General features: G+C 36.3%; 1 non-coding gene across 1 annotated transcript; it reads right to left on the reverse strand.

The window, feature by feature from the left end:
* Positions 1 to 7,593: 7,593 nt before the first annotated feature.
* Positions 7,594 to 7,676, reverse strand: Trnal-caa. Its single transcript has one exon. It is a non-coding gene; the product is annotated as a tRNA-Leu (tRNA).
* Positions 7,677 to 17,965: the final 10,289 nt, after the last annotated feature.

Here is a 17,965-nt window from a genome sequence, read left to right on the forward strand (position 1 = left end):
ATTGCAATGAGCATTATGCTAAGCGATGGGCTAATCTTAAAGATTAAAGCAAGTGCAACACCAAGCAACGAAGAATGGGACAAACTATCACCAAGATAAGATAACCTTTGCCATATCATAAACGATCCTAAAGCGCCTGTTACTAGGCTAATTACAACTACTGCAACTAGACTATTGATGAAAAAGTCCTGGGTAAGCATGCTATATGGCTATTAGATAACTGACAACAAATCTATCTTCGGATATTAAAACGTTATGGGTTCTGCATGCAGAACCTGTTGTCATAAATTCAAAATTTAAACCTTTTTGTTCCATAAGATAGGACTTCACTGAAGAACTTAGTATATTGCGTGTTTTACCAGTACCTATTATCAAAATTTCTATTTCCTCTGTTAAAAAAGATTTAAAATGTTCCTTGCTATTTATATCACTTTCTTTCAATTTAATCACCTTTTCAGGAAAAATTATAATTGAGCCGCAATATTCTCTATTATTCACCAAAAATTTTCCTTCCCTGTAACCATTTATAAGATTTTTATTCTCGGAAATTAAGGGAGTTACATCCATAAGTCAAACTATTAATTGAGTGTCACATACCCACCATTCTGGTTGCTTTTTTCCGATATTAACTGCAGCAGCTTTTGCATTTTCCTCACTATCGAATATTCCAAAACATGATACACCACTGCCTGACATGCGAGAAAGTATAGAGCCTTCTTGTGACTCAAGTGTTGATATCACATCCTTAATTTCAGGTACAAAGCTATTATTGCTATTTCTTGAAGATCGTTTCTCGTCTCTTTAAGAAGCTTCAACAAATCCTTTTCAGCGTCATCGCTCCATTTAATTGGCTCAGAAAATTTTCCTTCATGTTTGGAAAATACCTCTGGTGTACTCAAAAACCTTTTTTTCGGTTTCACAAGCACCACATTTGTAGGTAAAGAGAATTTTTTAATGTGGCATAATTCTTCGCCAATACCTCTAACAAAAACTGGCTTGCTATCTACGCTTGCGGGAACATCAGCACCAACGTTTAAGGCTATTTCATTTAAAATCGTCCTATCAATCTCCCACAGCTTCCCTAGCGTACGTACCACAGCTCCAGCATCTGAGGATCCGCTACCAAGTCCTGCAGCAATTGGTATGTTTTTTACAACCTTTACAGTGACTTTAGTGCGTACAGGAGCATGCCTAAGCAGCAGATTAACCGCTTTCATTACAGTGTTATATTGGTTATTTATTTTAGACTCGGAGTTTATAAATTCAACTGTAGAGTTATCGTATCTAGAATCCTTCTCACCTACTTTTATTTCCAAAAAATTAGAGAGATTAGCAAAGACAAATAAACCTTCAATCAAGTGATACCCTGTTTCTTTTTTGTCTACAACATGCAAAAAAAGATTGATTTTTGCAGGCGCCTTTACACAAAAACTTTTCATTATATATCTTCACTAACACTATTTTTACATTATATGTATAATGCTATTCTAGTCAACTTTTATAAGGTTCTCGCACTTCTGATGAGATCAAATGCCATAAATCCTAATTTCTCTGTGTGGGTAAATGCGTCCGCTGGTACAGGCAAAACAAAAATCTTAATAGACAGAGTATTGAGACTTTTATTAGAAAACAAAAGAAATATTCTTTGCTTAACATTCACCAATGCTGCAGCAAACGAAATGGAGAATCGCATTCACAGCATACTCAGTAAGTGGGCAATATGTTCAGATAGTGTGTTGGCAGCAGATCTAGAACAACTAGATTTCTTTCCAATGTCATCCCAGTGCGTGACACTGGGATCTCAGCACCCCTACTTGTCATCCCAGTGCGTGACACTGGGATCCAGAAAAAATAAAGATTATTTAACAAGAGCAAGAAGGCTTTTCTCTGAACTGGAAAATCTTGGTCTAACTATACAAACCATACACGCTTTCTGTTACAAATTAATCTCCAGCTTTCCTATAGAAGCTGGCATTGCTCCAAATTGCACGCTGAGCGAATGCAAAGAATTACATTCCATCATATTCAATAAAGTGCTTCATAACGAAACTGTGCAGGATGATATCAACCTTATTGCAACTGAAATTGATGAAAATAAACTACGCGATTTGCTTTATACTTTATGTATAAAAAGATCGATATCAGCAAATGATTCGAAATATATCAAAGATAAATTGAGCGCCCCAGATGAAATTCATGACTTACAGAGTGAAACAATCGAGCACGTGGAAAGACTAGCCGAGATATTAAGTGAAGGCAGTAAAAGAGATCAGAGTTATAGTGCAATACTTTATTCTACTGTCATTCCAGTGCTTGACACTGGAATCCAGAAAAAAAGAACCAGTGTCAGCTACTCGGATGACACCGGAATAAAGTGGAATGACACCAAAATAGAAAACCTAGCCAAGGTATTTCTAAAATCAGAATCGCACGAAAAAAAGAGCATATCATCCATTGCAACAAAAAGTATTTTGGAGAAATTCAAAGATGCAGAGCAAATAATAGAGAGCGTTCAGAATGTAGTATTTACCCATATAAGAGACATGAACTCTTATCAAATATTCAAGAGAACCAGTAGCTTACTTGGTGTATTTAAAGTATATGTTGATTTATATAATAGTGAAAAATCAAAAAATGCACTGCTTGACTACAATGATATAATTGACTTAGCAACAAATCTTCTCAGCGACCCAGATCATAAAGATTGGGTATTGTTTAACTTAGATCAAAAAATAGATCACATCCTTGTTGACGAGGCACAAGACAATAGCATCAGCCAGTGGAAAATTATAACAAATCTCTGCGATGAATTTTTTGCCGGTAATGATGAAAAGCGAACCTTATTTGTAGTTGGTGACGTAAAACAATCCATATACAGATTTCAAGGAGCAAATCCCCATCTATTCAACTATATGCAACAATACTTTCATACGAAAACTGGTGGTAGAGATTGGATATCATGCCAACTTGAAAAGTCATTTCGCTCAACTCCAGAAGTTTTGATGCTTGTAGATAGAATATTTAATAACTTCCGCGCAGAAATATCTTTTAATGATAATGAAATAAAACATGTTCCACATAGAGAAAATGACCAAGGATATATTGAAATTTGGCCAGCGTTACCAAGGCGCAAAGAGAAAGAACAGCGAGCTTTACAAATTCCTCTGACATGCAAGGAAGGTTATACAATAGCAGATCGATTACTTGCTCAAACAATAGCTAACAGAATTCACAATTGGTTAAACGAAGGGCGGATTTTAGTCGCTAAAGATCGCCATATAGAGCCAAGAGACATTATGATTTTGGTGCGACAACGAAACGTGTTAGTTGATTACATAATAAGCGAACTTAAAAAAGCAAATGTGCCAGTTGTAGGCCGAGATTATTTTAGAATTATGGACTATATAGCCGTGCAGGACTTAATAGCTTTGGCCGAATTTTTACTCCTCCAGGCAAATGATTTAGCTCTTGCAAATGCTTTAAAATCACCGCTATTTAATTTCACCGAGGATGATTTATTTAACATTGCATACGACCGTAAAGAGCATTCACTATGGGAAAGAATTCAGGATTATTCTGTGGTTATCTATAGTGAATTAAACTATCTCATTAACTTATCTCGCACAGAATCCCCTCTCGCATTATTCACGCATATACTGCGCACAGGTAAGAAGAAATTTGCTGCAAGGCTAGGTCTTGAGTGCTTCGAGGTTCTAGACGAATTTATGAACCTCGTGTTGCAATTTGAAAACCCATCTCTTCAAGCGTTTGTTCAATGGATCAAGGAGAATAATCCGGAGATTAAGAATGATATGCAATCAGAACGCAATGCTGTGCGAATAATGACAATTCACAAATCAAAAGGTCTGCAAGCTCCCATAGTATTTTTGGTTGATACAAACACAGTGCCAAGAAACAGTGAAAGCATTATCTTTGATGGAACGGAAGCACCATTTTGGTGTGGAAAAAACAACAACGCTTATTGCGATCAAGTAAAAAGAGAGAAAAAACTAGAGGATTATAATGAATATTTGCGTTTATTATACGTAGCACTCACGCGTGCTGAAGATGAGTTATACATCTTAAGTAAAGAGCCAGTGCAAAAGGGCTCTTGGTATGATCTAATCACTAAGTATGGAGAACCATATGAAAAGAAACAAAGGGGTTTACGGCCAATATTTAAAGAAAAAGTTGAAGTATTATGCGTGAATGCAAACTACCCTTACATTTATAAAAAACGTGATTACTTTGACGTTCCGGTCATTTCCCTTCCACCAGCTTTAGCCCACTCTTCGGTGTCATCCCAGCGCGTGACGCTGGAATCCAGTGAAAAAGAAGGAGCAGAATGGATCCCAGTGTCAGCTACTTGGATGACAGATGGTTATGCAAGAGGCCTGATTATTCACAGCATATTACAGTATATGCCCAAGATAGAAAAAGAAAGGAGAAAAAATTGGGTCAGAAAATACCTTGATAACATCAACATCAGTGAAGATAAGGATGAAATTTATAGTAAAATATTGGCCTTTAATGAAAAATATGGCTATTTGTTTGACTTAGAAGGCAAGTCAGAGATTACACTGAGTGGAATAATCGATGGCGAACCAGTATTAGTACGACTAGATAGGCTATGCATAACGCAAGATAAAGCAATCATAATTGACTACAAATCACACCGTAACGTTTCTGTTTCCTTATTAAATGAAATAAAAAAGCAAATGCTGACCTATAAAACCTTAGTACAAGAAATATATCCAAACAAGCAGGTAGAGTTCATGGTCATTTGGGTGGAAGATTTAACTCTGCAATCTGACTTTTGATGAAACTTGATTGCAAGAAATAGCTACTACGTCATACCACCACGAACCGTCATCCCGCCACTCCTTTCTCGTCATCCCGCTACGTGTTAGCGGGATCTCAGCATAGCTATCTTAAAGCTAAGTAATATAAGTCAACCCAGCTAGGATTCTTTTGATTGATCAAATTAATTTTCCACTGCCTTGGCCATTCTTTCAGGCGCCTTTCTCTTGCAATAGCTAAACTTATATCTTCAAACTCTTCAAAATATACAAGTTTATTTACATTATATCTTGATGTAAAACCTGAAACAATTTTGTTTTTGTGTTCCCAAATCCTCTTGATCAAATTTGCAGTTACACCAATATATAATGTGCTATTAGCTTTATTTGTAAGTATATAGATATATGATAACTTCATCTTAATCGTTTATAGCTAAAGTAACTGAGGTTTATCAACATTATACTACACCATCATGCCACAATAAATCTTACCGTCATACCACCGCGCCGCTAACACGTAGCGGGATGACGAGTTACTATACCGCGGCGGTATCTCAGCCGCTAACAAGCAGCGAGATGACAGCAATCTACGTCATACCGCAATTCATTCACGGTATCTCTTAGCCGCTAACACGTAGCGGAATGACGATTGTCGGTAAATCTAAGTTACTGTAGCTATAAAGGCTTTCACAACAACCTATTTTCCTTGAAACTAAAATAGCTACTGAATGTAATAATAATGTGATCTATTAATTCTATTCCTATACTTTGGCAAGCTTCTGCTAGTTGTCTAGTGAGAGATATATCGCTATTTGAAGGTTGTGTATCTCTGCTTGGATGATTGTGAGATATTACAATGGATGTTGAACCAATCAAAAGTGCGCGCTTGATGATCTCTCTGACATAAAGAGGAGTTTGATCTACTGTACCAATATTTTGCAGGTCTTCCGCTATTAGACGATACTTTTTATTCATATAGATGACGCGAAAATTTTCCTTATTGAGGCTTCCTATACTTATTCTTAAATAATCAAGCAATTTTTCCCAGTTATCGATTATAGGCAGGTCTTTTATTTCTTCTCTTGCAGAACGAACAAAGGCTTGTTTTACACAAAAGATGGCAGATATCGCTGCATTGCTGACACCATCAACGTTTTGCAGCGCTTCCAGGTCAGCATTAAAAACTTTATTCAAACTGCCAAAATTTTCTATCAAACTCTTTGCTATCGGCTTTACATCAATTCTACTGTATGCTGAATATAAAATGTGCTCTAAAACCTCATAATCAAGTAATGATTGTCCATTATCTAAAATAATTTTCTCCCTTAGGCGCTTTCTATGCCCCTTTTTGTAATTTTTCATCATCAATGAATTGCTTATCTCTTGTATAATAAGAAATTAGATTTTTAAGTAAAATATTTAATAAAGCGCATGACGCACAATTGTAAGAACATTCATTTTTAAAGACAGCAAATGGTGTCATGAAAGTAGCTGACGCGAGCTCTACGTCATACCGCCGCAGACCATCATACCGCCGCAGACCGTCATACCGCGATTCATTCGCGGTATCTCATCCGCTAACAAGAGATCCCGCTAACAAGTAGCGGGATGACGAATTACTTAACCGTCATGCCACCGTGAACCGTCATACCGCGATTCATTCGCGGTATCTCTAGGTCCCGCTAACAAGTAGCGGGATACTTGATCTTTACAGGGATGACGGTTGTCGTTTAGCTACAAACATTAAGAAATTTACCAAATGAAAAAAAAGGCAAAAGAAGCCCTAGTCATTGTCTATTTTCAGTATTTGGCGTTTTTTAAATCTTAAACACTGCAATTTAGCTGCTTTTAAACGCAACTCACCTTAGTTTAAATGTTTAAGAAATTTACTAAGCAGAAAAAAAGGCAAAAGAAACCCCGCGTTAGCTAGTTGTCACTCTCTAATCCTGCAAATTGGCGTACTATACTGTCTTAAATGACTTATAAGCGCGTTTCAGCTTATATAGGTAAAAACCCAGAAATGTTGTGAAGACATAAGGTGCACATAGTGCAAAAAATTAAAAATAAGACGCCAACTACGTTGTTTTCTTGCTGTTTAATCTGCACAGATTGAAGATAAATGAACACCTTCAGTATCATGATAAAGGGGCTGGCGAAGGGTGTCAAGTAGTTTTTAGCTCTGCCTTCTAAGGCTTTTACTCGTGACAACCACTGTGCCTGCGATCTTATCGTGCCAAGTTTGACAGCGTTTGTTGAAATTTGACCATAACAAGCCCAAGAATAATGGTGCAACTGACAATATAAAGGAAAAAAATCTCTTAGTTGCTTGCCTTAAAGTCATTTTTCTGAAGGTTTGTGCATCCACAACTCTGAGCCCAAATAATAGTTTTCCAGGTGTAGTAGCAAACTTTACCCACATATATGTAACATAGCAAAAGAGCATAATAAACTGGACTATTTGATTTAGGATTAGTAATTTTATAAGTCTACTCTGCGTTGTCTTTTCTTCCGCAGACAGTGGTGCTTGCATTGGGGATTTTGCAGCAATTTGACTTAATATTTTGCTATCCTCTGAGTTCATAAAGAGCTGATTTAAGGCTTGGCTGCAAAACTGCAAGAACAAAACGATAATAATCAAATCAAGCAATACTGATATATAGCGCCTGAGGCCCGTTACATAACATATCCCATTTTCATCTTTCTTTACCTTTTGAATAACATTTATAGAAGAAAAAATAGAAAATAAACGATTAAAAAATTTATGTAACATATATATACTTTCCAATATTTAACGTGCCCCTGGCCGGACTTGAACCAGCATGCTTTTGCAAGCAACAGATTTTGAGTCTGCCGTGTCTACCATTCCACCACAGGGGCATTAAGTTTTAATGCTATAGGCAACACGGAATTAGTCAAATTTTATATGTCTTTCAAATCAAAACTAAATATTCTACAATAATCGATAGTTACTCTTAAATGCAGAATGAATAAATTAGCTGATCTCCTTGATTCAAGAGGTGTAGACAAAGAAATATGTAAATTACCGCATAATTTAGAAGCTGAACAGATGCTTATTGGTGCAATGATTCGTGATAATAGAATCTGTGATGCGGTTGAAGACACAATTACAGCAGAAAATTTCTATGATCCACTGCATCAAAGTATTTTTACGCAAATATCTAAAACCAGAAAACATGGCATAGTTGCCAATGAACTGAGCCTCAAAATGTTTTTTGAGAACGACCAAGCGTTTACCGAATGTGGTGGGGTAGAGTACTTAGCAAAGCTTGCAGCAAAGGCAAGTATTGCACTTGATATTTATAGTTTGACTAGAATAATCCGTGATACTTACTTAAGGAGATGTTTAATCAAGCTCGGGCAAGAAATAGTTGGTGATAGCTACAACTAAGATATTGAAAATCCTGCACAGGCGCAAATTGAACAAGCAATGACAAAATTGTTCAATTTGGCAGTAAAAAAACAAGGTGAGAAAACATATATAAAACTTGCAAGTTCAATTAAAGATGTAGTTGAGAAGATCAGCACACTGAAAAATAATCCAGAAGCGCTAGGCGTTACAACCGGACTTCAAGATCTAAATCAGCTTCTTGGTGGTCTACAAAAATCTGATTTATTAATTTTAGCTGCAAGGCCTTCTATGGGTAAAACAGCATTGGCGCTAAACATCGCACTTAATGCTTGTAAGATGTTGCAAAAAAGAGCAGATAAGCAACACTATGTAGCGTTTTTCTCGCTTGAAATGTCAGCAGAGCAATTAACTGCAAGGCTGATCACTATAGATTCAGGGATTAGTTATTATAAGGCATTAACCGGGAGAATTAGTGATTTTGAATTGCATGAATTTATCAATACTAGTACAGAATTATCTGAACTGCCTTTCATCATAGATGACACCCCTGCGCTATCAATTAGTGCCCTTCGCACCAGAATACGCTTGCTGTATCAATTATATAATGTAGAAGTGGTATTCATTGATTATTTGCAGCTAATCAGAGGAACAACAAAAAGGAGTAATGAAAATAGAGTGCAAGAAATCTCGGAAGTGACGCAGGGTTTGAAAGCAATTGCAAAGGAGCTAAATATTCCCATTGTTGCACTATCTCAGCTCTCTCGTTCTGTTGAGCAGAGGGATGATAAAAAACCACAACTTTCTGATTTACGTGATTCAGGGAGCATAGAGCAAGACGCAGATATAGTAATGTTTCTCTATAGAGAAGAGTATTATGAACTAAGAAAACAGCCAAATGAAGGAAACAATAAACATCGGGAATGGCAAGAGAAAATGGAAAAAATTAGAAACATTGCAGAGCTCATTATTGCAAAGCAGAGAAATGGACCAATTGGCAGTGTGAAGCTATATTTTGACTCTAACAGAGGTGCATTCAAAGATTACACGGAAAGGCATAGTTCATAGCTTGGCAGCAATCTTCTTGTTCCCAAGTTCATTGATTATTTTTTTTATGTAAAGATAGCTTGACAACTTCTTAAAAATCCTTTTATAATGGTATTATATTTTATAATACGTGAGATGATGAATAAAAACAATGTACCCTATTATATAGCTGGAACTCTGGCTACTTTCACTTTATTAGCATCTGGAGTGTTTGCTGCAGCTCCTTATATTGGTTTCTTAGCTCCAGTTGCAGCATTAAGTGTTGGCCTTCCATTTATTATTGGTGGTGCTGTATTTTCTGCTGTAGCTATTGCACTTTCGTATGCAGCAGTTAGTAAGAACAAAACTATTTCTGAGAAGGAAGCTCAGCTTTCTGATGAAAAAAGTAAAGTAGAAGCTAAAGGTAAAATAATTTCTGAGAAAGTAAAAGAAATATCCGAAAAAAATACTCAACTGGCTAATCAAGCAAAAGAGATAGAAGATAAAGATAAAACTATTTCTGAGAAAGATCGGGAGATTTTTAGAATGAAAAATGAGTTGGCTGCAACCAGAAGGATTAATGCTTCTCAGCCAGGTGATGCGGTAGAAATTGGTAGCGTAAACCAGCAGCTTACTAAGAGAGATTTCGAAGTATAAACTCAAGAGCAAGCCATTATTTCACAAGCAAAAGGGAAATTTAATAGTGTTGGAAATAAATTAAAAAATATTTATGATACTATGCCATCAGCTGAGTTTGCAAAGGATATCAAAACAGCATCTGAAAAAGCATTTACTTCTACAAAAGAAGCATTTATTAGTGGTCGTGTAACTCGTATTGTTAAAGATGGCTTAAAAGATGTTTATGGTACGTCATTTGAACCAGTAAAAAGTGCACTTAATAGCTTTGGAAGCAGCTTGAAAAACACTTGTGATACATCAATTGAGTCAGCAAAAGGGACAATTAGTAGTGTTGGAAATAAATTAAAAAATGTTTATGATACTATGCCATCAACTAAAATAGAATTTTCATGGGTCTCAGAAAAATTTTCACCATACTGGAATAGTGTTAAAAACTTGATGTTTGGTAATAAGGCAGATCAAGCAAGTGGTGCTAGTCAACTTTCAAGTGAATCTCAAGGTAATGGTATTGTTATTCCAGAGGGGGCAAAGCTAGAGCTTTCTCCAATATTATTTGATTTTTTGTTCAGAGAAAAACAGAAGATGGTAAGGCAATTTTTAAGAGAGCAAACTGATGAAAAAAAGAATGTGGCTACACAAGAAAATTTAAAAACTGAGACTCCTAGCCAGGAAAATCAGATGAATATTGATAACGTTCCTAAGCAACCTGATCATTTAAATGTTGATGCTGCTAAAAGTTATTTAATGAGTCTTTCTGAGGATCAGGATGTATTTTATGATGCAGAATCTGGTGATGAAAAAGGTACTGAGATTTCTAGCCCAGAAAGTCAGCCAACTAAAGAAGAAAATGGTCAAGGCCGGTTTGCATGGAGCCTAGGAAAGGTTAAGTCGGCAATTACTGAAGTAGTAGTGATAGGTGCTGATGTTACTAAACCATATTGTGCTAAAGTAACTAAGGCACTTGCCACCTAACTTGAATATGTAGACAGCGGTGCGCACCGTTGTTAACTAAAGATAATCCCATCCAGGAGAAATAGTTTTTACACTATTTCTCCTCTTTAGCATCAACCCTCAAAAAAACCGGCGTAGGTTTAGGCAGCGTAATGCCTAAGCTTACGCATGCGTTGCACAGAGATTTTAAATCTCGTTGTTCTTTCGGAATTTGCAGTTGATTTAGTATCATCTCTGCTGACTTGGGAACGATTGGCTGCAATAAAATGCCTATTATCCTGATATATTCCAGTAACTTGTAAATTACTAAATTCACGCGCTCTCTGTCAGTTTTGCTTAGTGTCCAGGGTGCACTTTTGTCTATGTAGGCATTTGCTTCAGAAGAGATGTTGATGATTAGAAGTATGATATGGTTAAATTCATACTTTGATAGGTGATTCATCACTTGATCGAGTATAGCTTTGCAACCTGGAAGACTTTCTTCACCTTTAAGTAGGATTTGATCGATTGTTGGTACAATTCCAGAACATTGCTTGTGTAAAAATGAAATTGTTCTTTGCACTAAATTGCCTATGTTGTTTGCCAGTTCTGAATTTATCCGGCTGATCATATTTTTCTTACTAAAGTTGCCATCTTGGCCGAAGCTTGCTTCCCTGAGGAGAAAATAGCGTAGCTGATCAACACCAAACTCTTGAGCGAGGCCAATTGGATCTATGACATTACCAAGGGACTTGGATATTTTCTCTCCCTCGTTCAACCACCAACCATGAACTGCAATTTGTTTTGGCAGTGGCAGGTCTGCTGCAAGGAGAATCGCTGGCCAATATACAGCATGAAAGCGCAATATGTCTTTACCGATTACATGAACGTTGAAAGAGTTGTCAGCTAGGTTCGGCGTCATTCCAGTGCTTGACACTGGAATCTGCGTTTTCCCTTGGTTTGGTGTCATTCCAGTGCTTGACACTGGAATCTGTGTTTCTGGTTCTGCCCAAAACCTCTTATATTCCTCACCTTCAGTACTAGGGAAACCTATTGATGTAAGATAATTGGTTAATGCATCTATCCAGACATAGATTACGTGTTTGTCATTACCTGGTACTTTTATTCCCCAGTTAAAACTAGTGCGAGAGATTGAGAGGTCAATGAGCCCTGATCTTACAAACGATATCACTTCATTTCTTCTGCTCTCAGGAAAGATAAAACTTGGCTGATTTTTATAGAGTTCCAGTAATTTGTCTTGCCAGTTTGACAAGCGAAAAAAGTAGCTCTCTTCTTTTATCCACTGAACTTCTGCGCCTGTTGGTGCTTTGCCATCTATCAGCTCTGATTCCTGATAAAATGCTTCATCACGAACTGAATACCAACCCGAATAGGAATCCAAATATATTTGCCCTCTCTCTTCAAGTCTATTCCATAAAGCTATAACTGCTTTTTTGTGACGTTCCTCCGTAGTGCGAATAAAATCGTCATACTCAAAATTCATGAACTTAGCCAATTCTTTAAATGAAACGCTCACATCATCTGTAAATTCTTTTGGCTGCATTTCCTTTGCTTTAGCTGCTTTTTCTATTTTTTGTCCATGTTCATCTGTACCGGTGGTAAATTTGACATTTTTCCCAGCTAGTTTCATGAACCTTGCCACCACGTCACACAAGAGAGAAGTGTATGCATGACCAATATGCGGCTTATCGTTTACGTAATATACTGGCGTGGTGATGTAAAAGTTCTCGAATTGTTCCATGGTTTAGCATTTTGATAAAAATCAACTGAGTTAATTATAGTATTAAAAAGGCAGTAATAAATAAATATTGATTGGGTTAAGCATAATTTTTGAAAAAAGCTATTTACTGAAATTTTATTAAAATAAGAAACAATCAGGCATGATTATTGAAAGAACAATGAGAAATTTTCTTGTAATTCTATTTATAGTTTTCTATGCATTTGATGCACACGCTGATGGAGCAACAGATGTAATGTGTAATGTAATAGGTTACGTTCATGGAATAGGTGGACCAATGATTACAGTGGTAATAATTGGTTCAAGCTTACTTGCAATATTTGGCAGAATGCCTTGGCCTGCACTTTTCGCACTGGGTATGTTTGTTGCTGTGTTTTTTGGTGCTCCTCAAATTGTAACAAAGGTAACAGAAAAAGAAGTTTGTTGTCTTTTTAAAGTCAAACCTTGGAGAATGGAAAGTGTGTTGCTGCTCCTGGATATGAACGTGTAGGTACAGGTTATGCTTGTCGTTCCGGTTGGGCGCTAACTAATAAAGGCTACTGTATAAAAGCTGGCCAAGATCCTTCAAAGTATTGGAAGTGAAAATGGTGCTTTTATAGAGTTAAATCTAACAAACCACAAAGTATATAATTAACATCTACTCCTTTAGTTAGATTCCACTCACGCTTTATTACGTTGTACTCCATACCAGCCATGTTTTGCAGCGTTACATTATTTTCTCTTAAGTGATTTGCAATTTCTGACGGCTTGAGAAATTTATTCCAGTTATGTGTACCTTTTGGCAGCCAATTTAATATGTACTCTGCACCAATTATTGCAAGGCAGAAGGATTTGATAGTTCTATTTATTGTGGATATAAATATCAGCCCATTCGGTTTTAGCAGTTCTATCGCTTTTTTCATGAAAAGCTCTAAATTATCCACATGTTCAACTACTTCCATCAACAGAACCACGTCGTACTTCTTGTCATTGCTTAGCTCTTCAATGCTGGTGTGTATATATTCTATATTTAACCCTACTTTTTTTGCATGTGAATGCGCTACTTTTATGTTTTCTTCACATACATCTATTCCCACAACGTTAATGCCAACGCGTGCCATTGACTCTGACAAAATGCCACCACCGCATCCAACATCAAGCAATGATAATTCTTTCAAATTGCATTTTTTTAACTCTTTTATTTTCTCAATAATGTAAGATACTCTAACAGGATTCATTATGTGCAATGGTTTGAATTTGCCGTTCTCATCCCACCACTGGCCTGCCATTTTAGCGAATTTTGATATTTCATCTTCGTTATAAGTTTTTGTTTTTTTTTTCTTAGAGGTTATATTGCTGAGTTTATCAAGGCGTTTTTTATGTCTGCTTTCTTTTGAAAATTCTGTTTCGAGGAATTGTTTGACTATGTCTTTTGCTAATCCACTCGCAGTAAACCCTGCACCAAGACACAGTACATTTGCGTTGCCATGCTCGCGAGCTAATTTTGCGATCTCAACACTGTTACATAAAGCAGCGTAGATTCCTTCAAAACGATTTGCCACAGTACTCATGCCCAAACCTGTACCACAAATTAATATCCCATAATTTGCTTTTTTGCTTGTTATATCTTCTACAACTTTAACAGCATAGTCTGGATAATCCACGCACTTTTGCTGAGCAGTGCAGCCTTGATCTACCACTCTGTAACCTAGGGCTTCCAGGTAAGGTTTTATTTCTGATTTTAATTCATAACCAGAATGATCTGAGGCAATTGATACTATACCTAACATATAAGAAATAAGGACATTTTATATGGGTTTGAACTTTCTGTCAAGTCATTCAATGCTTCTGACCTTTTGGGGTATCCGTTCAGCGGAGTGGCAGAATAAGGTAGACAAGGTGATCTAAAAAGATAATCATAGAGCAAAAGTGAAATAATATGGTAAACCTTTTAGAACTTTGCAAAAATTTACAGCAAAAAATAGAAAGGTTAGAAGCAAAAATAGAAAGATTGGAAAAAGAGAATGAAAGTTTAAAAGCAGAAAATAAGGCTTTAAAGATAGAAAATGCTGAGTTAAGAGAAAGACTCGGTTTAAGCTCAAAAAATTCATCAATACCAAGTTCCAAAGAGTTGTATAAAATAAAAAAGAATAAGCCGAAAAGCGAAAGGAATATTGGCGGTCAGGTTGGTCATAAAGGAAGTTTTCGCGCCAACATGGATGCAGATAAAGTAGTAAAGATAGAGTTGCCTAATACTTGCGAATGCGGAGGAGAAATTGCAATATGTGAAAAACCATATATTCATCAGAAAGTTGATCTTCCAGAAATCAAGCCTTATGTAGTGGAATATCAGTTAGAACATGGCCGTTGTCGGAGATGCGGAAAGAGAAGAAGTAGCAAGTTACCGGAAGGTGTTACGCCAGATACATTTGGTCCAAGGGTTAAGTCAATAATTGCAGCGTTCAGCGGATTCTACAAAAATTCAAAACGCGAAATAGCGAGTGTCGTAAATGATATCTTCAATTTGAACATAAGCGTCGGTAGCATATCAAATAGTGAACATAGAGTTGCTTCAAAATGCAAAAAAATGTATGAGCAGATCGAACAAGAGATAAGTAGGAGTAAAGTTCTACATATTGATGAAACGAGCCATTATAACAAAGGTAAACTCGCTTGGTGTTGGATGTTTGCAAGCAATACGGCAAGTTTTGTAAAATTTACAGAGTCAAGAGGAATGAAAGTTTTACAAAATAGTAAATTCTGCAATCGCAATAGCTTGGTAATAACTGACAGGTATGCAGCATACAATTATTTTGCCGATAAAAACAGGCAAATCTGTTGGGCACATTTATCAAGAGATTTTGAAAGATTAGCACATAGTTGGAATATTGAAGTTAAAGTTCTGGGTTGTTACTTGAGAAACGTGGCCACTGAATTATTTGCACTAAAAAAAGCTTTACTAAAAAGTGAGATAGATGTTTTGAGGTTTGTCAGACGTACAAGAAAACGTACAAAGTATTACTTGAAGGAGATATCTCGTTTACCTGAAGCAATTGGAGCCTCTCGAGTTGCAAAAAATGTTCTGAGATCTGAAAGAATGATGTGGAAATTTTTAGATGACCCAGAAAATATTCCGCTGACAAATAACCACGCTGAACGGCAAATTCGGCATTATGTCGTTTATCGCAAAAACTCATATTTTACACAATCAAAGCGGGGAAATACATTCCTTGAGCGGATAATTTCATTATACTTAACTTGGAAACAAAGGGGTCTCAATCCTTTCCAAAATCTCCTATCTATTGTTTCTTAAACCACTCTCCTGAACGGATACCATATTTTACACAATCAAAGCGGGGAAATACATTCCTTGAGCGGATAATTTCATTATACTTAACTTGGAAATAAAGGGGTCTCAATCCTTTCCAAAATCTCCTATCTATTGTTTCTTAAACCACTCTCCTGAACGGATACCTTTTGGGAGTTCTAAAGCTATAGCTAAGGTTTTCCTACGTCATACCGCAATTCATTCCACAACTGTACGAACATTGTGATTTGAGAATAATCTCCGCCAGGAAGGGTGTCATCCCAGTGCTTTGGCACTGAGATCCAGAAAACTTAATTTTAAATAAGTACACCAGATAGCTGTATAATAAGAACTGGATTCCAGTGTCAAGCACTGGAATGACACCTTCTGTATAAATATTAAGAAATTTACCAAACGAAAAAAAAGGCAAAAGAAGCCCCGTGGTTGGCTAATTACTTACATTATACTTTCAAGTATGGCGTTTTTTTATTCTAAACACTTAATAACCGCGATTTAGCTGCTTTTAAGCCACAACTAATCTAAATTATAAACGTTAAGAAATTTACTAAACAGAAAAAAAGGCAAAAGAAACCCTAGGGTAGCTAGTTATTCACTATCCATTTTTTAAGTTGGCGTTTTTTAATGTTTTAAATGCTTTATAAGCGTATTTCAGCTTGTGTAGGTCAAAACCCGGAAATTTGATAAAGACATAAGGTGCACATAGTGCAAAAAATTAAACATGAGACGCCAGATACGTTGAGTTTTTTTGTCATTTAATCTGTACAGAGAAGATAAATAAATAGCTTCAGTTTCATGATAAGGGCGCTGGCGAGGTTTGTCAAGGAAGTTTTTTGTTTCTGTGGGCTACCTGGATGACAGGATTGCTCTTGAATTTGTATAGCTACATTGTCGGTAAATCTAAATTGCTTTAGTTATAGAAATAAATTTCGAGTCAGATGTGTATAAATTCTATATAATTTTTATCCTACTACTAATTTAACAAGATGGATCATATAGATATTATAAAATCAAAATTATTATTATCCGACATAGTAGGTAAAAAAGTCAGATTAATAAAAAGAGGAGATAGTTTTGTTGGGCTCTGTCCATTTCATAACGAAAAAACCCCATCTTTTTCGGTGAGCAATACTAAGGGGTTATATTACTGTTTTGGTTGCTTGGCTAGTGGTGATGCATTTGAATTTATTTCACAAACTGAAGGATTAAGCTTTAAAGAAGCATTGGAAAAATTAGCATCGGTTACAGGTGTTGAACTGCCCAAAAATCTTAGTATTACAAAAGAGGACAATAAACTATTTTTAGCGCTTGATTTAGCTGCAAATTGGTTTGCACAAAAAAATCAAGGTGTTGTAGATTATTTAAAGCAGCGTAAGATTTCACCTAAAATCATAGATAAATTTAAGATAGGTTATGCACCAAGCTCTGGTTTGAAAGAGTATTTAAACTCTTCAGGTATTGAAGACAGAATTTTGATTGATATTGGATTAGTAAACAAAAATTTTCGTGATTATTTTTATGACCGGCTGATATTTCCTATACAGAGCATTGCAGGGAGAGTTATTGGTTTTGGCGGACGTGTGCTAAGTTCTGAGCAACAGCCGAAATATTTAAACAGTCCAGAGAGTCAGCTCTTTAAGAAGAGGGAGAATTTATACGGATTAAACTTTGCTTTAAGCGAAATACGTAAAAAACAGCACATACTCGTTGTTGAAGGATATATGGACACTATAGCGCTACATCAAGCGGGAATTAGTAATGCAGTTGCTCCGCTTGGTACCGCAATTTCTGCAGAACAGATAAAAAATCTATGGAGATTTGCTAAAGAAATCTCCATCTGTATGGATGGCGATAGTGCTGGACGTCATGCTGCTACTCGAGTTGCAGAACTTGCTCTGCCAATATTAGAGCCTGGATACACGTTAAAGTTTGTGACTTTGCCGAGTAATAAAGATCCATACGATATATGTAACGAACTGGAATACAAGAAAGAAGACGTATTGACTGCGCTTGATCACTCAACAAAACTTCATTCTGAATATTTATGGCATCACATAATCGATAGCAATTTGCAAAATTATGAAAAACTTGCTCCGGAAAAATATTCAATTCTTGAGCACAAGTTCATGGAATATGTAAAT

The sequence above is a fragment of the Drosophila ananassae genome, assembly GCF_017639315.1.
Source record: "Drosophila ananassae strain 14024-0371.13 chromosome 4 unlocalized genomic scaffold, ASM1763931v2 tig00000240, whole genome shotgun sequence".
Classification (NCBI taxonomy): Eukaryota; Metazoa; Arthropoda; class Insecta; order Diptera; family Drosophilidae; genus Drosophila; species Drosophila ananassae.